This window comes from Orbicella faveolata, unplaced genomic scaffold (genome assembly GCF_042242905.1).
Source record: "Orbicella faveolata isolate gen_17 unplaced genomic scaffold, um_ofav_v1 contig_1, whole genome shotgun sequence".
NCBI lineage: Eukaryota > Metazoa > Cnidaria > Anthozoa > Scleractinia > Merulinidae > Orbicella > Orbicella faveolata.
Genome location: NW_028301536.1, coordinates 35932283 through 35956855, shown reverse-complemented (window position 1 = coordinate 35956855; position 24573 = coordinate 35932283). Strand labels below are relative to the sequence as shown.

Here is a 24573-nt window from a genome sequence, read left to right as displayed (position 1 = left end):
CTTGTGAACAAGACTGTGCAGCCATTTTGTTTGAGTGGCGGCATCCGATGGCTGATAAATTCAATAGAAGAGACCTTGGTCGTTTCACGCCTCACCGACTCCTGACTGAATTGTGTATGTGACTTTTTCCCTTATTCCACAGATGAAGTCAGTTTCATTCGTCTAGTTCCGAATATTAAAAAAGAAAAAAAAAAAAAGAAGGTAGACAAGACTCAATTTTTGAATGTACGCGAGAAAATTTGCGGATCGCCGTACAGCGGTCCGTCCGTGCCGTGAAAGCTCGAAAAACCGTGGGAAAACCGGAAGCGGGATGCCTCGTCCGCGAGAGAATAGTAACATCTATTTTGGAAAAGTCGTCAGATAGCTCGAATTGCTTTTCTCTCCTTGCTGGGCCCGGTATTAAAGCAAAATCAACAAACTGTAAATATTGTTTTCATTATTATTTATTATTAAACTGTAAGTCCGCCATGTTGATTTGTTTGTCCGCTTTTTCATCCGATTAAGGAGGTGTCAGCTAGGTGTGCTAAATTTAACATTTAGTTTAATCCTTGGATAGTGCTAATTGAGCTTCGAGGACTAGAATTCAATCGAAAGATAAATTTTTTCTGTGGTTTAGCACGAGTTAATCGTGGGTTGGCGCTAATCGGCTTTTGAACAACCGGGGCCTCGGTTGGTCTGGTCAGTTATTTGTTCTTTAAAACCAGAATTCTCACCATAATACTCTCCGTGACTTAACAGCTAGAGAATGGCTCCAAAGTCGTAAGGCGTTGCTTAACTTATCTGCAAAGTTATATACTGCTATATACGCTTGACATTTGTCATTGCTTGACGACATTTGACAACTTTATTCGCGGGCTTTACACGCACAACAACACCGCTTACGTTTCACAATTCAACTCATCACACACGCGCGCACGTGGCCCCTATCAACGAGCTGGCTTGTCATTCATAATATAGTAACTCGACAGGAAATGAAAGTTCAAGAAGCGGGAGACACATCCCCGTCCCTATTAGAGACATGATGTGTGCTGAGACGATTAACAGTTCTACTCTTCCGCTTCCTCTAATAAACAGCAACTACGATAGTCTGCTGGTAGCCGTTGTTTTCGCCAAGGGTCACTTAGGCGAGTGTTTAGTCATCGCGAACGCAAAAGGGCAGTATGGCGGGGACCGAGTAGGGAAGAAGGCGGGACGAGGGCGGTATGGCGTCCATATCTCGTCCCATTCCCCTTTAGGCTGAAGCGTCTGAGCTCGTAACCCCTGCTGAATTTCGAGAGAAAAACAGCAGTCTACAACTAGGACAAAATTTCTTTCTTTGAGGTTCTGTTTCTGTTCTTTTCGCTTCTTCCTTGTTTCTGTCAGGCTAGGAAGGTATTCCTTGGTAAAATGTCTCTGGAAGGAATTAGCTATCGCTTGGGACTGTCTCCGCATCTTTGTCGATTTGATCTCTTCGTCACTAACTTCAGCATCTTTATAACTCGGATTCGCCCGCAACAACCAGAAATGATTTGGCGTTAACGCTTCAATGTCCTCTGCATCATTGGACACTTGAACAATCGGTCGACTGTTCCGTATCCCTTGTGCCTCGACTTGTGCAGTTCTCAGTACTACTTTGAAAATAGTCCTGTGTTCCAGAATGGCTTTTAGCGTCTTCTTTTTGTACTTTTCTAGTCCCTCCCATGCTCCCTCTAGGTGCGTGGCGCATTTTCGCAACTTATTGTTTGCAGCGACAAAGTTCGCTCCACTATCACGGTGGATGCTCTGCGGTCATCCACGTCGAGCAATCAAATGATCTTTTTAAAAATCATCCAAAATTCAAGATCGAGGTGGCACGCTCTAGTATTCATGCAAGTGAACAAACACGCCGCACACTTTCATTTTACTACGTCTTTCCTTAACTAACATAGGTCCAAATAAGTCAACTCCAGTGTTCCAGAACACCATTCCTGGTTCAAGTCGCCATTCTGGCAGACTTCCCATTCGTTGCTCTTGAGTCTTTACTGTCTGGCGATAATAGCCTGTGTAGCAAGCGTTTCTGTGGGGTTCGGGAACAAAGAATATTACAGCGCGAAAAATGGAGCGAGTAAAAGAGAGGGGAGGGGGAGGGGAAGGAAGGAAGGAAACGCTTGCAGACAAACCCCTGGATTTTGAAAACCGCCCACTTGGCCTTTCGTGCCTGAGTGCGCACACTGAGATTTCGTGCTGTCATTGGCTGTCAGAAATTAACCAATAAACTCTTCGGCCTTCCGTAGCGGAAGTGAACTTTGAACCAAAATAAACTTTAATAAAGTGTATTATCGTTTGTCTCACGATGTAGTCACTTGAGATGTAGATCGCGACGTTTCGACTGCTTACTGCTAGTCTTCTTCAGGCGATAAGGTCGACTGATTGCACGGTATCATTTATATCACAAAGGTCGGCTGTGATTGGTGCATTTCGATCCTCCTATTGTTCCATTGTTCCGGCGAGTAGCTGTTCCCTCAGTGGTCCGCTGTTGTACCGTTCTCCTGTTGTTGTGTTTCTTGATCGTGGGTATCCATGCTTCAGGAATTTCAATTCCACTTTCCCTGTTGATGTTGTTAGGGTGAAGTCTTATGTGAGTAGCTTCCTTGACCCTACGTGTGTACCAGTGAGGATCTCGATCAATAAACTTGACCTCATTCCAGATAGGATAGTGGCCGGTCTCGTGGGTGTGTTCAGAAACGGCGGAGGTCTGGGTACGGGCGAGTCGTATATCCCTGTCGTGTTCTTTGATCCTCTCCTGCATAGATCTCCCTGTTTCCCCGATGTAGACTTTGCTGCACTCACAGGGAATCCTGTAGACAACACCATCTTGTTTAGCAGGGTTGACGGTGTCCTTTGGTCGCACTAAGTGTGACCGAAGTGTCGTGTCGGACTTAAAGACGGTGCGAATGCCTTGTTGTTCTAGGCAGCGGCGGAGAGACTCCGAAACTCCTTGGACATAAGGTAAAACGGCGGTGGATTTAAATTCCGCGACAGGCTCTCTTCTTGGGGTTGTTCGTGCCTTTGTGATCTTCTGTACAAAAGAGGAGGGATATCCGTTAGAAACAAGTACAGATGACAGATGTTTCTTCTCTCCAGCGATTACTGATGGTTTGGTGAAGAGACGTTTAGCCCAGTCGTACAGACACTTCACAATGCCGCGCTTTACTGACTGAGGGTGGTGTGAATCATACGCTAGGTACTGATCAGTATGTGTTGGTTTCTCGTAGACACTGGTGGTAAGGCGGCCATCAGGTTCTCTGTGAACTGACGTGTCGAGAAAGGCGATCTTGTTGTTGTTCTCGATCTCCATGGTGAAACGGATTGATGGTTGTTGACTGTTCAGGTGTTGCAGGAAGACGTCAACTCTATCCCGATCCAGGATGGTGAAAGTATCATCTACGTAGCGTTTCCAGATCTTAGGCTTGCAAGGTGCGGACTCTATTGCTTGTTCTTCAAATATCTCCATGTAGAGATTAGTAATAACCGCGGATACAGGGCTCCCCATGGCTGTGCCGTCTCGTTGTTCGTAAATCGATCCGTTGTACTGGAAGTACGTAGGTCTTAATGCGAAATTCAAGAGGTCCGCGATTTGAACTGGTGTAAGTGTTGTGCGGTCAGCCAGGCCTGCGTCGTTCTCCATTTTTTGTAGCGCGGCTTGTACGGCGTCCTCGATCGGTACGTTGGTAAACAGTGACTCTACGTCGAAAGACACCATGATCTCGTGGTCCTGGATCTCTTCACAGACGATGGTGGAGGCGAAGTCAGTTGAGTTCTTCACTGTGAAGTTCGAGTTACCTGCAAGAGGAGATAATACGTTAGCCAAGAAAGCAGACAGGTCGTATGCAAAGGTGTTGACACACGACACAATTGGCCTAAGCGGTGTGTCGGCCTTGTGGATCTTCGGCAAACCATAGATCCTAGGTGGTTGTTTGTGTCGGGGTCTGATCTTATTATAAACCGCCTCTGATATGTGTCCACTCCGTTTAGGGTTAGCAGCTTCTCAGATAGCTTCCGGGTCAAGCGGTCTGTCGGATCTTTGTTGAGCAGCTGGTACGGTCCGGAATCAATTAGCGCTGACATTTTTGCGTTGTATGTGTCAGCGCCCAGGATTATGCTGGCGCGTCTTTTGTCGGCCGGAAGGACCATGATGGAGTTGTCCTCTTTTAAGCTTTTAAGAGCCTCCTGCTGTTCCTTCGTGATGTTGGGCGTGGGTGGTTGTGCCTGTTGAAGGATGGTGTTGACGGATCTCCTGACTGTGTCTGCTCGCTCCGCATCTAGTGGCCTGACTGCTGACTCAATCTTGGCGATGATCTCGGTGGCTGGGACGCTCGTAGGAGTCACGGCGAAATTTAGACCTTTCTTCAGTAAGGACACCTCAGCTTCGTTAAGGGTCCTGGATGACAAGTTGATAACCCACTTTCTTTTGTCAACAAAAGTTGTAGGAGAAACAGAAGACTGTTTCTCTCGCAAAAGTTTCTCAAACTTGCGCTGTTGACGGTCTTTGGTGGTATTAAAGACTCGCTGGGTAGTGGATTTAACCTTGTCGAGCACCTCTGCAGCGTCATCCGCAGAAAGAGCAGATGTTATGCTCTGTGCTGTTGATTCGGCTTCTGTTGACTCTGCCTTGGCTCTCTGCGTCAGTCTGATTCTTTCACTCAGGAATCTCATGGATGCTAGTTCAGCGACTCTGCGTGCGCCTCTAGTGGGAACTGGCGGCCGAACTTGCAGATCTCTTGGAACAATGTGGTTCTTAATACACCTTATGAGAAAGGTGAGATGGTTGGTATAGCGTGCGAGCTTGCGTGAGCAACGCTCATGTCGACGAATCAACCTTTTGAAATTCCTGAAGCATGGATACCCACGATCAAGAAACACAACAACAGGAGAACGGTACAACAGCGGACCACTGAGGGAACAGCTACTCGCCGGAACAATGGAACAATAGGAGGATCGAAATGCACCAATCACAGCCGACCTTTGTGATATAAATGATACCGTGCAATCAGTCGACCTTATCGCCTGAAGAAGACTAGCAGTAAGCAGTCGAAACGTCGCGATCTACATCTCAAGTGACTACATCGTGAGACAAACGATAATACACTTTATTATTGCATCTACCACGATGAATAGCAACAACCTTTTCCTCGACAAAATAAACTTTACTTGTCAAAATATGTCTGAAACAACGAGCGCACGGTGGGAACGGAGAAATCTCGATGAATTAAATTTGGTAACTTATAATCAAGCTATATTTCTACTCAATCCGTCTAAAAGGAAGGACTACAAGGGTGAAGTTTTAGCACAAATCTGCCAGAAAGTTAAAATGTGAGAAGTATTCCAGTCGCGTTAGTAATCCTTGTGCTCGCATGATTCGAAATCTTGGATCACTGTATTCATTCGTCCAAAGTAAAATTAGCAAGTCAACTCCCACAAAGGCAATTCCAGTAAAGAAGCGTTTGCTGGAAACGCCAGATCCGCAAATCGGTTCGAGTGTTGTCGCCTGCAACAAAAACAAACAACGGAAAATCTTCTCGGCAAACTTTGGAATTTGGGCAGGAGAGGCTTCAAACATCTGAGAGGAGAAATAACGATGATCTTGACCAGTATCTGAATAAAGATAATCTTCCCCTAGGCGGCCTCTAAGTCAAAGTTGTTTATAAAATGTCCTCGTAAGAATTCCCCGCGACGAGACGACTAAATGTTTGGTAAGGCAAATATGTGACAAAAACTGGCATGCCGCAGCTAACACTATTACAAATCATTCAGAATTGTACCCAGAGATTCTAACTGCTGTCAACAAAAATGCTTCTAATGAAATGTCAGAGTACCTGCGACAACATGTTGCCATGTAACAAGCCAGACGAAATCACTAGGTTTTCCCACGCAGTAGTGATAATTTTCTGTCCCGTGGTTTATTATCTTGTCCTTGGCGCATGTGGCATTCAAGAAAGTGATGTTAAAATTAAAGGAACAGCTGCAAATTGTGTCGCGCTTGCTTCTGCAATAATGTGCAGGCTTCGAACAACCAAAGCGTCGGCATTGCATTACAGGATTTCTACCGTACTGTCGAAGCTGACAACTAAATCCTCGTTCAGCGAGAAAAGTTAAAGCGTTTTGTAACCAAGCTTCGAACGCGTCTTCCCATTTTGTCTAGCACTCAGAGGTATTAAAATACCTTTGATCGACACATGCCAATAATATTGGACTAGCCCAGCCAATCACGAGCCAATCACAGCCCAGTCAATCACAATCCAGGGGTTTGTCTGCAAACGTTTCCTTCCTTCCTTCTCCCGTCCCCCTCCTTCTTTTTTTTGGTTCTCGGCCCATTTTCCGCGCAGAAAAAACACCAAAAATCCCGTTCCTCGGTCTTTCTTTGTTTCCAAACCCCACGGAAACGCTTGCTACGCATGCTAGGCGATAACAGTAGTTACACTTGAACTTCGCGTTCCTCACCTCCTGGCAGCCATGGATGATCCAATGCTCTTGCCTAATTTGATTGCGCAAGTGCTCAGTTGGCGATTGGTGGCCCGTCTCCAGATACTGTATCTCTTCGCTGAATTACTCAACTTGCGCCCTCTTTACAATATAATCCTGAGCAGCTCTCATTTCTTTCGACTTTAGTGAGCCTTGTACACCTGGTTTCCCTTTGATCAGCTCTTGCATTGTTTGTGAGTCGCATCACATAGGCTGTAACTCTTCTTAGTTTGGTTAGTGACGAATACTTCATCCACCCCTCATTTTCCTGAGTTACTCCAGCCCATCTTCCCTACCTCTTCTTACTCACGTCATCTTTCTCGCAGGATGCTTTGAATCTATTTTCCGGCCAGAGTTCTGCTGATTCATGCGGGAAATTGGGTTTACTATTGTATTGAAAGCCCAATCCAAGGTCTGTAGGACTTAGCTCTCGGGTGATGTCATCTGCAGGATTAGCGTCTGTCGCATATACCTCCAACTTACAGCCTGAGTCGCGCAGTGCGGTCACTTTCTGTTTTCCTTTTTTCTCGCAAGACAACTATGGGAAGTACTTCAACCAAACACGACCACCAGTCTCACAACCTGTGTACGCTGATTGGCGATACCCCTCGTGTGGCTCCACAACCTGACGTGGTGAGGAGTTTTAACTTCCCAGGAAGACAGTTGCTGGATTATTTTGAACTCCAGGCTCTCTTTCTGATTCACGAGTTGCTTTTGCCCGTTCAATAAATTTCAAGTCGACTTCATGTACGAGGGTATGATGACGCATGTCACAGTTCTCAACTCTTCATCTATTCCTACTACGACATTTACTCAGATGATGACCAGGTAATAGAAAACATAAGCATAGTTTGTGTTTCTCAACAACCTTCTCCTTTTCGCTAGGTAACATTCCCTCAAAACGTTTGCACTCTTTCTAAGTGTGATTAGTAGACTGGTAAATTGGACACTTCTTTGTTCCATAACTGGTGTCTAAAGATTCTCCCGTGGCTCCCGCAGAACTAGATAGCCCAGACTGAGATTCGTCAGCTGGCCAACGCTAATGGCCTTTAGAAGTATCTGAATGCTTCCACTTCTTCTCCGGCATGCACCACTGCTTGAACTCACTGATTTTTGCCTCTTTTTCCAGCTAATTTGCAAATGAATTCCAGGTTACTAACTTTGGTTTTCCTTCATCGAACTCAGCCCATCTACCGGAAAGGCATGCAGAAATTTTAGCTAGAGTTGCCTCGGGGACTTGAGGGTAAAGCTCATGAAGGAAGTTGTGCTCAATGAAAATGGCTATCAATTCTGAAACTATTTCTTATTACGGCCTGATTTGCACACTTGCTGTTAGTGGTGGTGGTGGTACCCCTACCTGGACGGAATTTAACAGAAATTTAAGCTTCTCTGATGCATCGTAAACCTACTTTTTATCAAGTTCCACATCAAACGCCGCTTTGAATTTTTGAGTACTCTAGTGAACTTCCATTGAACGTCAGTACGTTTGGTTTAACGATTTTTACAGAGGTTAGTAGCATTTTCTCAAATAAGTGATCTATTTTCGACGCTTGTACGCTAGCGTTTCCTGTCGCAGAGGTTTTCAAATCAGCGTGACCTTTAGTAGTAGATGATTCACATGTATCTTTTACGGGGCTCGCTAGGAACCTCTGTTACGACCTCTGGTTTGGTAGATTTAATTTCCTCGATTGATCTGAGGTTTTTCGACACAGTTTTTTCAGTAATTTCCAGTTCTGAACGCGAGACTCGATCGTTCACACCCTCTAAAGGTAATTCAATCAACTCTTTATCAGTATCGCCTCTTTTCGACATACCTTCTTCCTAGGCGATGGTATATTCAAACTCATATTCTAGTCTTGATTCTTCAGCTTTCTTTTGAAGTTCTAAACGTTTTGCATGCTGCTGTTGTTTGGCTCGCAGGCACTCGATCTCATTTGCAAACGTTTAGTTGACTACTTTTAGTGCAAGGTCTAACTTCTGAGATTGCAATTCCTTTCTAGAAGACTCACTTGGCGTAAACAGCCGTGGTGTTTCGTGTTCTTCCTTGTTTGAGACACCTATTTTGGCACGACTTGAATGACTCTTTCACGATATTCAACCACACGGTTCGATGATAATTACACGCAGTCACACGCCTGACTTACAATTTTATTTCGCACAATATATCTGGCTGGGTGAAGCAAATGTTGTTGCTTGAAGACTTTAAACCTTGCTGGTTCGTTTTTGACAACACCGCTCACGTTTTACAATTAAACTCATCTAACACGCACGCACATAACCCCTAGCAACGAGCTAGCCTGCCATTCATAACATAGTATGGCGACCGGAAATGAAAGTTCAGAAAGCGGGAGGCTCAACATTGGTCGTCAAGAAGGTTCGCTCGCGTGATCGAAAGTCCTTTAAAACAAGAAAAATTGAAATGACCCGATGTAGAGGCCACTGTTTTAATTTAATTTAACACTAAAGTGCATTACTCTAACAAGTCTTCCAAGGCGACGTATATATAACCACGGGTGTTTAAGAAACTATTTACTGCTTACTGCTTTAAGGTGGCGCAAAACAGTTTCCAGCAGTTAGATTTTGATGGGTCATTATAACCACTCTTTATCACTTGATGCTACAATCATGGTATCAAAAAACTGGTCAATCAATTGTGAACACGTTGTCATCGTTTTCGTGAAACAATAGGTTACCATAACAACAGAATGACCTGCTAAAAACACCCTGAATTATAGCTTTAGGGGCTTATAATTCAAACAAACAAGCAAATTGAACAAAACAGAGTAGCCTCCCGCCAGGAATACAGTCGAACCTCCGGTTGCGACCACCTCTCGTAAGCGATCACCTCTTTTCAGCGACCAGTTTCCAAAATGCCAAACGTTTCCAAGTCAAATCACTATATTTGGAACCTCTTGTAAGCGACCACCTCTCGCAAGCGACCGCGACCACTTTTAGAGCTAAAAGTTTGAAATTTTCCTTTGTTTTTAACCTCCCGTAAGCGACCACCTGACAGTAAGGGACCGTTCATTTTTTATCAGGTAGGGGGGGCTGGTGGGATTTGGGGGGGGGGGGCCATGCGAAAAAAATGGCTTTCGAGGGGGGGCCATCCCAAAAAAATAAGGGAAAAAGGGGGGGTCACGTGAAATATTTTTGTAAAACTTTAAAATGGCATAATGTTTGAATATCAAAAAAATTGCTATAGAATAAACATAGAAGGCAGGATACAAATTTATTACAAACTTTCCTTCTGCTTTAAAAAAACGTTTGGCGACAAAATGCATTTGTAGCTACTGAAAAGAAGTATTTAACACTGTTACTTTCGAATGCAACTTTCACTGGCACTCATCTTCATCTTCGCTGTCGTCGAGTTCTTCGTCGCCGCTTGTGCTGCTATGGGAGTCTCTTTCACCGATGCTGCAAGAAGCAGCAATGCTTTCCGTCAGAGTGTACTCTTCAGGGTATATGAAGGTGTAAACATAATCTCTGACTTCCTGCTCAAGGTTGGTGGTGATTCTGCTTCTTGCAGCATTGGTGAAATAATTCCCTTCCAAGAGCTGTGCGATGTATGGCCCATCTCTTCTAAATAACGACGTGGCAACATCCTCAACTTTAATACACTCTTCCGGGACGGCCGTTCTAGGAGGGTACACAAGGCATTGTGGAAGATCATTTCCTGGCGGGTTTCCAACACAGATTCCATAAACTCGTTGGACGTTGTTTTCAGTCCGCTTCCTCTTTCTTTCATTTGACTTTCTGCGGTTTTCTTTTTTCCTTCTCCTTTTGTTGATGTGCTGTTTGAGTATGCCCTTGAATATGCTGTTATAATTGCTCTTATTTTCTAGTGCTTCCGTGTCCTGCGTGACCTTCGTCAACTTAGCTTCTATACATTTGATCTGTTCTACATTAAAACTGTGGGCATTCATCAATTCAGATGAGGGAGATGCCAATGAGAGGCCAAATGCCACACGCTCAGGGCGAGCCATAACTAGGAGATCCGAAATTGACATCTCTTTCTTTTGATTTGTTTTTCAAACAACAGCTCTCTGTAGTATAGGGATTGTAAATATTGTCTTCACAGTGAGCAAAAAACATGAAGTAGGGGGATAATAGAGAAATATTAAAAAAAGTTGAAATCTAAGTATTGTTTGTTCAATTTTTTTTTTGGGGGGGTGTCATCCCAAAAAATGACCGCTATAAGGGGGGGGGGGTCATGTGAAAAAATTGGTAAGCTGAGGGGGGGTCATGCGATTTTTAAATGGTGCTTCCCAAATCCCACCAGCACCCCCTCCCTCATAAAAAATGAACGGTCCCTAATGGAGCGAAAAATGGACAATTAGGTGTTGTAACATTATTTTATTCCTGGCTAGTACAAGAAACAGAAATTTCTGAATGGAAAAAATCGGATTTTTTTCTCGAAATTAGCTTTTACATGACTAAAACATTGCATCGGCATTGACGCATCGGTTAAGTCTCGGCAGTTACCATATTCTAATGAGGAAAAATTTTGACCCATTGTGGTCTAAGCTCTTGTAAGCGACCACCTCTCATAAGTGACCACCTAGGCTTGACATTTTGGGTGGACGCTTACGGGAGGTTTGACAGTATTTGATAACCTGACGTCCTTGGAGGAACTGTAAGTGTTTGTTTCTGTATGTGTTATTATTATTATTTATAACTGAAAAAGAGTGAGATTGCTAATCCATCAAGGAAGAAGTGTTGAAAATGCTGGACACTGTTTTGAGTCAAGGGTGCTGTGGGATGTTTAGGGACGTTGTGGTTTTTTGATTTAAATGCTGTTTCGTCATTTGCGCGAGCAATTCTAATCTGGGTGCGCGTTTAGCAACTTGCTGCCATTAAAAAAAAGCGCGAATTTTGGCATCATTATATATTATTATTTCTTGCTATGGGTTTAATAGCCAGCTCAAGCATGCCCACTTGTTTAATTATTATAATTTATCGTCCCTATTAAAATCATTTCTTGGCAGGGACTTGGATGTAAACCAGTTACAGAAGCTACCTCCGAGGGTATTTGATCGCAATACTAAGTTGACGGAGCTGTAAGTGATACGATTTCTTTGTCGATGGAAATAGTGTTAATGTTATTAAGTGGCAGGAAATGGCTTGAAGCCGAGGCTAATCAAACGTTAAAATAAACCCTTTCCTCCCGACAGTTTTGACGAGAGTAGTTGGTTGGCGACATAGGCTGTTTTTCCTTTTAACAAAAACAATAATACTGTCCTGTTTTATGGATAATAAAAAATAGGAGAAAGAATGCCGAGTCCGATTAGAACAGGTCGCAACTCAATGACGGTTGATAAGTAGAAGCCCACTGGACCAGTGTCAAAGGAGCCCTGTCTGGACAGATTCAAGGTTCATAAATTGATAACCATGGTATAATACTCATTTTTATCACTTTGTCGGGCATTGTGGCGGATTTTGCGGCTAAAATGGAGAATTTGACGGGCTAAAATGTAATTTAGCCCGCTGAAATAAACTAATGAAAATTGAGAATGAAAAAATCGTATGATGTAAGCAGCCAATCAACATCAAAAAGCCATCACAATCCTCGCGCCGCTTTCTTGCCGCGAAGCGTTGGTGATAGAAATCACGGCGCCAATTTCCGGCAACGAACAAAGCTTAAGAGGCTGTCTCTTTAAAAACCGACCACTGATTTTACTTCGAAAATTCGATTTTTCTCATAAGTTGGGATTTCGAAGCCCTTACCTGGTCAATCACTATAGAGAGTTTTATCTGATTAAAAATTCTAATTAAAATTTTCTAGGATTGAGTGAAGTTCGGTCCGCTCGACACAAGTTGCGTGCCTGCCGAAACTGGAAAAATAGCACATATTGCCGGCGCTCTAAAAAAAATTAATATTCGCTCAAAAGTCCCAATTATTATTATTATTAATTCCTTTTTGAACTATGGATATATCATAGCAGTTTGTTTAGCCATGTTGCAATTATAATTCAATATTGCTCCTTCAACGGTTAAAAGAAGATTTTTTACCCGTTAAATCGAGTTTTGAATCAAACACGAAAATAGCTCTACTTCGAAGGCACGTTTCAAAAATGTGGCACCTGTTTGAAACTGCTGAACTACATGAATAGAAAGTATAAATGTCCCTTAATTTAAAACAATAATTCAATTTGCCTGCCAACTAGGTTTTCAAAACTAACGACCGCTTAAAGTTCAGGAAATTTTGAAAATATTCCAGCGCGTAACTAACACACTCGTCGTCGTAAAGTGCTCCGATAAATTCACGTAAATCTCTCACCTGGCTTCAAGATTAAAGTTTTGGTCCTTTGTAGCGATCCTTGAAAACTAGGTAGCATTAATACTGCCAGCTTTTCCTTCCAGCTGTAGGTTTGAATATAAAGTACATTTATACGTTCTTTATCTGTGTCGAGCGTGACGGTCACATACTTCGATGTTCTTTGTATTACTGACCACTGTTTTCCTCGAAGCCGGTTTAATTATGTAGACTCCTCTTGAAAGGTTTGTAGAAGAACTCTTTTGGACAACTCTCGGCACATATACATGTATGAACAGTAAACGGTGACCCAGGGAGCCAAGGAAGGATTGATAAATGCCACGGCCATTTTGTGTTTACAACAGGTGTTTAGTTCCCAATCTTCCCGTGAGTATATCACATCATTGATTCCCGTTATACTCACGAGAAAATTGGGAACTAAACACCTGTTGTAAACACAAAAAATGGCCGTGGCATTTTATATCAATCCTTCCTTGGCTCCCCGGGTCACCGTTTACCGTTCATACATGTGTGTGTGCCGAGAGTTGTCCGAAAGAGTGCTCGTACAAACCTTTCAAGAGAACTCTACATAATTAAACCGGCTTCGAGGAAAGCAATGGTCAGTAATTCATGGGCACAGGTTCAGAATCACCTAAAATTTCCAAAATTAAAAGAAGCTCTAAGTAACTTTCCATTTTTACTCGGGCTTCCGTAGCCCGAGTCGTAAAATGCGAGCGTTTTGGTCGCCAAAACGGGGGTCATGGTCTCAGGCGTTCCATGCGTAGACCATGGAAACTGGGGACGAGAAACGCGACATTGCTCGGTCTTCGTAACAGAACGCAGTGTTTTGCGAAGAAAGTTTTGGTGAGGATCGCGACTTATACGTTCATCTCGCATACAAAGATGTTGATCGTTTTTGGAAAGGGTCGGTCCCCGAATTATATTGCTTGAAAGCCAGCCAGGTAAGCAAAGGTCAAGCTCGAAATGTTCTCGTGAGATAACAACTGAGCCGATCGCGGTATGAGTTGAATCTACGAAAACACTGACAAAAAATATAGGCAGTCAATTACTGCATGTGGCTACTGCTGTTATTATTTAGAACATTGCAGTAAAGCAAATCATACTTGAATAAAACGAGCTAAACACGAAAACGACTGTTTTTGGACTGGGAGCTCATTAAAAACACTCGACTTGTTTCTTGCACCACGGGAAATATGTCGATCTCCAAATTTGTAAAGATAAGACGTTCGGTAACTTGTATTAAATATCTTACCACCAAGTTAGTTGGCTTTCTAAAAGGGTGCAGGAGAAAAAATAACGTGTGATTTTTGAGGCAAATTGTGCGGGAAAATCTAAACTTCTATTGTGCGGGGAATTGTGAGGGATTATTGACGAACCCATGTTCTTGCCAAGTCCTACGAAAAATTCTGCGTGGACGATAGTTTAGCCAAACTTATTTCACTAGGAGTTCAAATATATTTAGCAGTCTTAGCAATCGCCAGTTCTTTTAGAAAACTGTGTCTGACTGCTTGAGAAAATCATGTTGCGTGACATGAACTAGACGAGTGTGAAACCAAATTAAATAGCAAAACAGAATGCATGCCGCATCTCCCCTTGTAAAAGAGTTCCTTTTTAAAAAATACTCCTGCCTTGATTGAACAAAAATATGTAGCCTAAATATTTCTTCATAAAATGCGTTAGGGGTCGCAAATTCTCGGAAGTTATCCGCAAAAAACACAACTTGAGAGTTTATGCAAATTATGTGCCATGCAATTTGCGCCTTGTCATAAGACTGTTGTTTTGGCGAAGCAGTTTATCTATTCGCACTCCAAAGGAGATATGGCTCTTGAAAAGGGTTTAAGATCGCAACACGGCAAAGATGTTCAGCTGCACAATTTACTTGGATCGCCACGACCAGTAAACGAACTTCGTACAATTTCAGTTAGCATGTGCAATGTAATCGCCATAAGTTGTAAAAAAACCCGGAAAATTCTTTGCAAACAAGTTCTCCATAAATACGTAGACAGCCGGTTTCATTCTTGAACCAAGATGGTTTAAACTCACAACTTGCGATTGGATTAGGAGGATACTGAACGAAGCAACTTGAATAGTAAATACGGGAAGCAAAGGACTGTTAATTTCAACATCGTGTTCCCTCAACATTGCTGACGTTACTTGGTAGAAATAATGTACCTACTACTCGGACTAAAACAGAAATATTTGCATGCTTCACTTGCAGCCGGATAACTTTTTCTCGTAGTTAGTCGTTAAGAGGTATTAATATTGAGTATTGTAGCTATAAATTGTTGTTCTAGGCTGTTCTAGGCAGTAGAATTCTCACAATGCTTAACTCTATAACACGGACAACTCGATAATACTCTCCGTGACTAAAGAGCTAAAGGGAATGGTTCTGAAGTTGTTAAGTCTTGTTCAATTTATCTGCAAAGTTATGCTATATACGCTTGACATTGGTCGTGAAAAAGATTCGCTAGGGTGACAAAAAGTCCGTGAAAACGAGAAAAATTGAAATAATCCGATGTAACGGCCCCTGTTTTAATTTAATTTAACACTTAAGTAGCACGTATTCCACGGCGGTCTTAGTAAAATCACGAGTGTTTAAGAAACTGTTTACTTCTTACTGCCTTAAAATGAAAAAAAATGTCAAATGAATTTCAGGTATCTTCACCAAAACGAAATGAGGAGCCTTCCGTCTGGAATATTTGATAACCTGACGTCTTTGGAATGGCTGTAAGTGTTTGTGTTTCCTTTGGTTGAATTTCTATCTTCAACGGTATTACCGTAAAGATTTGACGTGATTTTCCTTTCGGTAGCTGACTGGAGGATGTTTGAGGGGTCACTTACTAGGGACAATGCGCATATTTAGTTTTGGATTAAGAACCGATTTTGGTACCCTTGATCTTAAACGGGGTATCCATATTGAGATATTTCCTTGATCAGGGTATGGATATTTCAAATGCGCAAAAATTAATTTTCAGCAGCGAATTCTATTTGCTTGTGGAGAATTTTTTACACTAATTTTCCAGAACACGATATTAAAAAGATAAAGAAAGTATAAATTAAACTGATTACCTATCCTAGTTTTGCTCTGGCCCAGCCTGCCCCGTTCCCCTACTGCCCGTAGAAATATGCAATATCTAGTACTTGTAAAGAATTACATTGAAACCTGCATTAATTAAGCGGACACCATATTCAGCGGATACCGTTTGCTAAGCAAACACTAGCAAAAGTGTAGTATTTCATGTTGTGTGAAAACGAACCTCAACGAAAGCACAACTTTCCCTTGGAGACCGTGTTGCGTGCTCCAATATGTTTGCCTATCAATTGTCGAAAGCCTCTTTCTCTGCTGGCCGTCTGCAAAGGATCAGACTAGAGTCTGATGAAACTGCCAAAACTACTTAAATGTTGACTTACAGACTCTTGCAGCACGCAAACTTTTAAGTGCCTAATTTTATAGAATTGCAATTTACATATCGCGATTTAAATTTTCCAAAAAGATTAAAAGAAATCATGGGCACAGGTTCAGAATCACCTAAAATTTCCAAAATTTAAAGTAGCTCTAAGTAACTTTGCAAATTTCTTTTTTTCAATTTTGTATATGAGTTGATCTGATCATGCTTACGACAATTTCGAAGTTGAAAGAATATGGGGTTCATCGTGCTCATGTTAGAAGTTAAGCCCTTAAAGCCAAGTTAAATACTGTTTTTAAACTGGTTTTCTGTCGCTGTAGCATCTTATTTCCTGTTAACTTGTTAACCACTGATTGGGTGTTGGGCTAGTCAGTTTGTCTAGCTAGTCTAGCCGTCCGAGCTCTACGGAAGCTGGATAGCCCCCAGAGGTGAAGGGTACCCTCATAAAATACTTATACTGGTCTGTGGTGTCCTAGGGGTTGCGATTCTGGTGCCCTTGATCTAGAGCTGGGTATCCATATTGAGATATTTCCCGGAGCAGGGCAGTCATATTTTAAGACACAAAAACTAATTTTTAGCAGCGACTTCTATTTATTTGTAGCCATGTCTTTAAACGAAATTTCCAGAACGTGATATAGAAAAGACAAAAACGTTAAAATTTAACTGACGACCAATCGTATTTTTGCTCTGATCCAGGCGCTTCCGCTCTCCTTCTGTCTGTAAGAATACGCAGCATCAGGAGCAACATCTAGAACCTATAAAGTATTACAGTGCAATCTGCATTAAGCGGACACCATATTAAGGGGATACCGTATACTATTAGTTTCAATAAAAACCAACGCATTTAGGTCAAATCAAAACTACTTTGGCTATTGTGTGTTTCCATATAACTAATCACACCAAGAAATCGAAAATCATTGTATAAACCTCATTATAACGTGTAAGCTTTTTGACTAGAAGAGATCTCTAATTTAAACATATGTGAGAAAAAACAATTAGGACTTTTCGTAGTCTATTTGGTCTGGGCAACTTATTACTGCTATTCTTTTCAGGTTACTTCCCACCTTCAAGGGCACAAAAAATCGTGTTTTCTTTTATTTGACAAAATTTAAGTCAGTCATTTTATCTAAAGTTTACAAAAGAAAAATAATAAAAATCTCAAAAAGAGGCCGACTTATTTAGAAAAAACGTATTTTCAAATAAAATTAATAAACCAGGAAGATGTCATAATCTGTTAAATGGACGAAACCGCCAAGGGAAATTTTCGCGGCAAACGCTCATCTTAGAGCTCCTGATTCTTTTTTTTTTTTTTTTTTTTTTTAATTGATTTATTTGCAATAACACAAGGGAAACCAATGCTTACTTACAACACTAACTCTATTTACATTATATTGCTCTAATTATTTACACTATTTAAATTACAATAACTAAACGACTTACATTACTAACAAATACAGTTACACGACTTACACAATTAAGAAATACAGTGACGACAAGGGGCAAAGAAAAAAAACAAAACTGAGAAGAAAAATAGCTAGTTATCATTACAGCTTGAGGTTGTAGTACAGAAACATAAAAAAACAGACCAAAGGCATGTGGTACATTAAAAGTAAAATGAGTTATGCATCTGACAGGAGATTAGAAATAGATTAATGGCTAGGAGATAGATAACCCTACAGAAAATATAATCTAAAATATTAATTAAATCCTCATGTATCCTGTAAGAGGTTTCCATTTCTTCGTGTCTCCACTTTTTGTTTCTATCTCATATTGTAATTTTAGTGTGCATATGAAAAGCGTAAGATTTGGATGATCATTTTTTGTTTTAGCGAGCCATATGTGATATCGTGCTAAGAGAAAGTAGTAATTTATAAGAAGCGCAAATTGAGAGATATCTGGCCTCAGACCCAAAGCAGTAATATTTGTCAAAGCATAATCTCTAGGAAGTAAATTTAAGTTTTTCAGCCATTCAGTAAGTTTAATCCAAAAGTGAGATGTTTGACGGCATGACCAAAAAAGATGAATTATTGACTCAGAGGAGGTGTGACAAAAACTGCACTTTTCATCGCCCTGTAGACCTATTCTAAATAAAAAGTTATTGGTCGGTACACGTCTATGTAAGAATTTAAATTGAAACTCTATCAGCTTAGTGCTCTTTGTGCATTTTTTAGCTAAAAGATAGGCAGCATTCCAATTTATGTTGTCATTTATTGGTAGGCCACAATCCTCTAGCCACTTCTTTTGACTTGACTCTGGGGTTAAACTCTTGTTACTAATCAGTTTTTTATATATTATTGTAGTTGCTTTTTTGACCTGCAAAATTCTTGTTGTAAGTGGCTCATATTCGTGGTCGGTGTTCTGTAAATCTTGAAAATTAGAATCAGTCCGAAGAGACTTTACAGCCGATATTAATCCGTAGAAGCTGAGAGGGCGAGGGTCTATTTCATACTTACAGCGGAAATCATTTAACGAGAGAAAGTTGTTGTCCGGTCCTAAAAGATGTTTCACCCGAGTTATTCCCTTGGTGAACCAATTTTTTAAAAAAACTGTTTTGTTGGCTATCTTTATTAGGGAGTTATGCCAAAGTTGTTGATCCTGAAAGTGATCTTTCGATGTTATTTCAGGTTCAAAGTTAACTTCCGCCCAGATTCCTAATAGTTCTTTTAAAAAGGCATCCGAAGTTGTTATTGTCGATAAGGTGTCTCTAACGTTGAGGTTGTAGGAAAAAAAGTTTTGACAGCCATATTTTTTTAGGGTTATATCAAAAAGGATTTTCCATTTTCCCTTATTGTCGTTATCTAAATATTTTTTAATCCATGTGGTTTTGAGAGATTTATTGAAGGAACTAATATCAATCATTTTTAGGCCACCACCACCGAAATCATTGATCATTACCTTCCGTTTTATCTTGTCGCCTTTACCATTCCATAGAAAAGTGTAGAGTAAATCATTTATTTCTTTTAAAACCCTGTGGTTTGAGCGAAGAGGCGAGAGTAGATAAACCAATTGGGAGACCACTAGTGATTTGATAACAGTGATTTTCCCTAACAATGTGAGTCGGCGGTATTTCCAGCATCTCAGGATTTCTTTCACTTTTTCAAGTTTCTCATTGTAGTTTAAAGAGGCAGATAGTTCGGGATCTGTTGAAATCCATAGACCTACGGATTTTACTTTGTCTTTTGGCCATTTAAGCTCTTTTCCTGATAACAGAATTTTATCACTTCCAATACTTGCGCCAATCCATAGAGCTTCCGTTTTCTTATCATTGAGTCTGAGGCCAGAGACTTTGCTGAAATCGTCAAGCATTGCAAGGGATGAAAGGAGAGATTCACGTGACCCGTCTAATATAAGTGTTGTGTCATCGGCATACTGACTTAACTTAATTTCCACATTATTTACAGAGATTCCCTTTATATTACTATTTTTCCTAATTGCCGTGGCCAGCACCTCTGCCGATAGGATAAATAAATAAGGTGAGAGCGGGCAGCCTTGCCTAACACCTCTTTGAGCTCCTGATTCTTGTTATTTGGTATTGGTTATATCGCGCGTTTCTTCTTTTGCCTTTAGCTATTTTGCCGGGCCGTTTTAGCGTCTTTCTCTTCGGTGCGACAGCGAGATAGAAAACGTGTTGCAATGCGATACTTTTCCCGGGAAATCCTGATCCATTGTCATTGACGCTAGGACATCCTGTTGTTCCATTGGTTCGCGGTTTCATAAGGCGAGATAATCTCCTGGCGTGGCTCGAGTTGTTTACGAACCTTTATGAGCTAAAATATCGCATTTGATTTTGAAAGGAATACATCCACTTTGAGCGAATTTATATGGTATGCAGATTTGATGGATTTTCGTGAAATTTCGCCAGAACATTTCAAGGATAATGACATGAATATGTGTCGTAGCCTGCAGAGCAGGCGAGATTTTTTCGAGCGAGCGCTCACATCGTAAAAAGTTTAGCCGCCATCTTGAATTTTTCATGCAGTGGAAGACTGGGGAGAGAAAGAAAGTTTTACCAAGGGGGTGAATGATAGGCAAGAGGAAGGATAGGAGAGGGGTGGAGCGAAGAAAATCTCGCCTGCCCGAGGTCATTGTTCTTTTAGGAAACTCCGTTCGCCCACGAACGGAGTTTCTGATTGGTGCGGCTTGACCCTGCCTGTCAATTGTCTGTCAGTCAGTTTCGTTTCGTTCGTGCGGGTAAGAAACATGGCAAACTCTGTCGAAAGTGATGTTGTTAGTTTCGGTTCCGCTCTCGAGGAATCTCTCAAGCGTTTATGTGAACTTGGAATGTCTCGCGAATTACGAACGGAGCAAAAAGACGCAATTTCCACACTGGTATCCGGAAAAGATCTATTGGCAATGCTACCCACTGGCTTTGGGAAAAGCTTAATATTTACGTAAAATGGGGTTGACTAGCCTACACGACTTCTACGGCTCGTGACATTTGCACATTTGCCGTTCTCTGTTCGGTCACTCGACCTTTCTTGTCGCTTCACTCGTGTTCACTCGGAGTTGAGCCGTTAGATCGTGCTATGGCAAATTTTTATAAGTCATAGGTCTGCATGGTTTGCGCCGTTATCTGCATGTCGACTCGTTGAGTTTGACACCTCTGTAATTTGCTATGTGTTTATGCATTGTTCAGGCTCATTTCTATTGCAAGATATGCTTTTAAGACTCCATGAATTTGCTTTTGAGGGACAAAATATGAAATTTACCGTGAACATGTTGCTTACTTGCATTCTATATTGTGACACCGGGCCCGGCTGTGACTAGAACTGTTTACAAGCACAATAGGTAGATCCTTATCACGAATATCATATTTGTTCTCGTACGATTTCCTTCGGAGACGCTGTAGCTTTACTTTGAGAAAGCTATACGTTATACAGACATTCCTATGTTTCTTGCAGCTATCTAATCGAGCTTATGTTTCTCTTGCTCGATGTATAGGCTTATTCCTCCTTTGGTTGTTCTGGCACCACATGATTCAAATGTAGCTGTTTACGCGCAAGTCCTGTTAACTGTTTTGCGTGTTTTATATGCCATTTTTCGGCTTAGTTCAGGCAAGACCATGGTTTCGATCCTCCATGTGGATCTCATCAGTTGCCGGTATTTCTAAAATACTCAGTACGTCTGAAGTCGCTAGCGCAACACGTACCTCTGTGAGAATGCAAGACATCCTGCAGCTTGGCACAAACTTCTCGTGGTGTGTACCCTTGTGAGACTTCCGGTGTCGAGAAAACCTCATTTTGATTGGTTACTCGCTCATTTCCGGAAATGCAGTGAAGCGCAACTAATCAGGAGGTGTTTCGCATTTTAACGGGCTTTTCGGGCAGGCGTCTTCTCATTTTTCCCCTCCCCCATCCCCCACAGTCTAACATGGCGGTCTAACATGGCGGTCTAAAAAGGCGGTCGCAAGGTTGTAACGCTAACTCGCCCCAATAAGACGCCTGCACTGCAGGCTATATGTGTCGGGAAATTTCGATATTTAAGATATTTTTCCGGTGGCGTCCATTTACGCAACATGCACGTCTCGCATATTTTTAGCTACTAGAACTTTAGACGCGGACATCTAGACAACCAATCAGAATATCGTAAAAGCCCGACACACTGTTGTTGATTGATGCCTTGTGAACAAGACTGTGCAGCCATTTTGTTTGAGTGGCGGCATCCGATGGCTGATAAATTCAATAGAAGAGACCTTGGTCGTTTCACGCCTCACCGACTCCTGACTGAATTGTGTATGTGACTTTTTCCCTTATTCCACAGATGAAGTCAGTTTCATTCGTCTAGTTCCGAATATTAAAAAAGAAAAAAAAAAAAAAAAGGTAGACAAGACTCAATTTTTGAATGTACGCGAGAAAATTTGCGGATCGCCGTACAGCGGTCCGTCCGTGCCGTGAAAGCTCGAAAAACCGCGGGAAAACCGGAAGCGGGATGCCTTGTCCGCGAGAGAATAGTAACATCTATTTTGGAAAAGTCGTCAGGTAGCTCGAATTGCTTTTCTCTCCTTGCTGGGCCCGGTATTAAAGCAAAATCAACAAACTGTAAATATTGTTTTCATTATTATTTATTATTAAACTGTAAGTCCGCCATGTTGATTTGTTTGTCCTCTTTTTCATCCGATTAAGGAGGTGTCAGCTAGGTGTGCTAAATTTAACATTTAGTTTAATCCTTGGATAGTGCTAATTGAGCTTCGAGGACTAGAATTTAATCGAAAGATAAATTTTTTTCTGTGGTTTAGCACGAGTTAATCGTGGGTTGGCGCTAATCGGCTTTGAACAACCGGGGCCTCGGTTGGTCTGGTCAGTTATTTGTTCTTTAAAACCAGAATTCTCACCATAATACTCTCCATGACTTAACAGCTAGAGAATGGCTCCAAAGTCGTAAGGCGTTGCTTAACTTATCTGCAAAGTTATATACTGCTATATACGCTTGACATTTGTCATTGCTTGACGACATTTGACAACTTTATTCGCGGACTTTACACGCACAGCAACACCGCTTACGTTTCACAATTCAACTCATCACACACGCGCGCACGTGGCCCCTATCAACGAGCTGGCTTGTCATTCATAATATAGTAACTCGACAGGAAATGAAAGTTCAAGAAGCGGGAGACACATCGCCGTCCCTATTAGAGACATGATGTGTGCTGAGACGATTAACAGTTCTACTCTTCCGCTTCCTCTAATAAACAGCAACTACGATAGTCTGCTGGTAGCCGTTGTTCTCGCCAAGGGTCACTTAGACGAGTGTTTAGTCATCGCGAACGCAAAAGGGCAGTATGGCGGGGACCGAGTAGGGAAGAAGGCGGGACGAGGGCGGTATGGCGTCCATATCTCGTCCCATTCCCCTTTAGGCTGAAGCGTCTGAGCTCGTAACCCCTGCTGAATTTCGAGAGAAAAACAGCAGTCTACAACTAGGACAAAATTTCTTTCTTTGAGGTTCTGTTTCTGTTCTTTTCGCTTCTTCCTTGTTTCTGTCAGGCTAGGATGGTATTCCTTGGTAAAATGTCTCTAGAAGGAATTAGCTATCGCTTGGGACTGTCTCCGCATCTTTGTCGATTTGATCTCTTCGTCACTAACTTCAGCATCTTTATAACTCGGATTCGCCCGCAACAACCAGAAATGATTTGGCGTTAACGCTTCAATGTCCTCTGCATCATTGGACACTTGAACAATCGGTCGACTGTTCCGTATCCCTTGTGCCTCGACTTGTGCAGTTCTCAGTACTACTTTGAAAACAGTCCTGTGTTCCAGAATGGCTTTTAGTGTCGTCTTTTTGTACTTTTCTAGTCCCTCCCATGCTCCTTCTAAGTGTGTGGCGCTGTGCGGCTGAAATTTCCACTCGATTCTTTTAGCCGTACAAAATTTTTCTATCCTATCTGTATCCAATAGTTTAATGCATTTCCGCGACTCATTGTTTGCAGCGACAAAGCTCGTTCCATTATCACTGTGGATGCTCTGCGGTCATCCACGTCGAGCAATGAATCTCTTTAATACCATAATGAAATGATCTTTTGAAAAATCATCCACAATTCAAGTTCGAGGTGGCACGCTCTAGTATTATGCAAGTGAACAAACACGCCGTACACTTTAATTTTACCACGTCTTTCCTTAACTAACATAGGTCCAAAAAAGTCGACTCCAGTGTTCCTGAACACCATTCGTGGCTCAAGTCGCCACTCTGGGAGACTTCCCATTCGCTGCTCTTGAGTCTTTACTGTCTGGCGATAACAGTAGTTACACTTGAACGACGCGTTCCGCACCTCCTGGCAGCCATGGATGATCCAATACTCTTGCCTAATTTGACTGTGCAAGTGCTCGGTTGGCGAGTGGTGGCCCATCTCCAGAAACTGTATCTCTTCGCTGAATGACTCAACTTGCGCCCTCTTTACAGTATAATCCTGGGCAGCTCTCATTTCTTTCTTTCATTTTTGGTTCTTTGGCAGCTTTTTAAGAATTGGTCCGTGTAACCATTGGTTTTGAGTACGTCCACCACGTGTTGTACTTCGGACTTTTTGTCTTCGTCAGTCGACGGAATATTCTTTGCTCTGTCAAGAAGGGTTCTGGCCACTGAGCGTTTGTGTTGCAAAGGGTGGTGAGAGTTGAAATGGAGATACTTGTCGGTATGGGTTGCTTTTCTGTAAACACTGGTTTTAATTGATCAATCAGTATTTCTAGTTGTCTTCGTGTCGAGGAATGCGATGGATTTATCACTCTCTTCTTCGACTGTGAATTTGATGTGCTGGTTGATCGAGTTAAGATAGGAGTGAAATTCAGTGAGATGCTCACGGGCGAGGCAAACGTGGCTATCGTCGACATATCTGTACCAACACTTAGGGGGGTGTGGTGCAGTACTTAACGCTATTTCTTCGACGTCATCACATCAAATTCACAGTCGAAGAAGAGAGTGATA

General features: G+C 41.9%; 1 pseudogene; it reads right to left on the bottom strand.

Annotated features, from left to right (window-relative positions):
• Positions 1-1116: 1116 nt before the first annotated feature.
• Positions 1117-24076, bottom strand: LOC149118918 (uncharacterized; annotated as a pseudogene).
• Between the last annotated feature and the right edge of the window lie 497 nt (positions 24077-24573).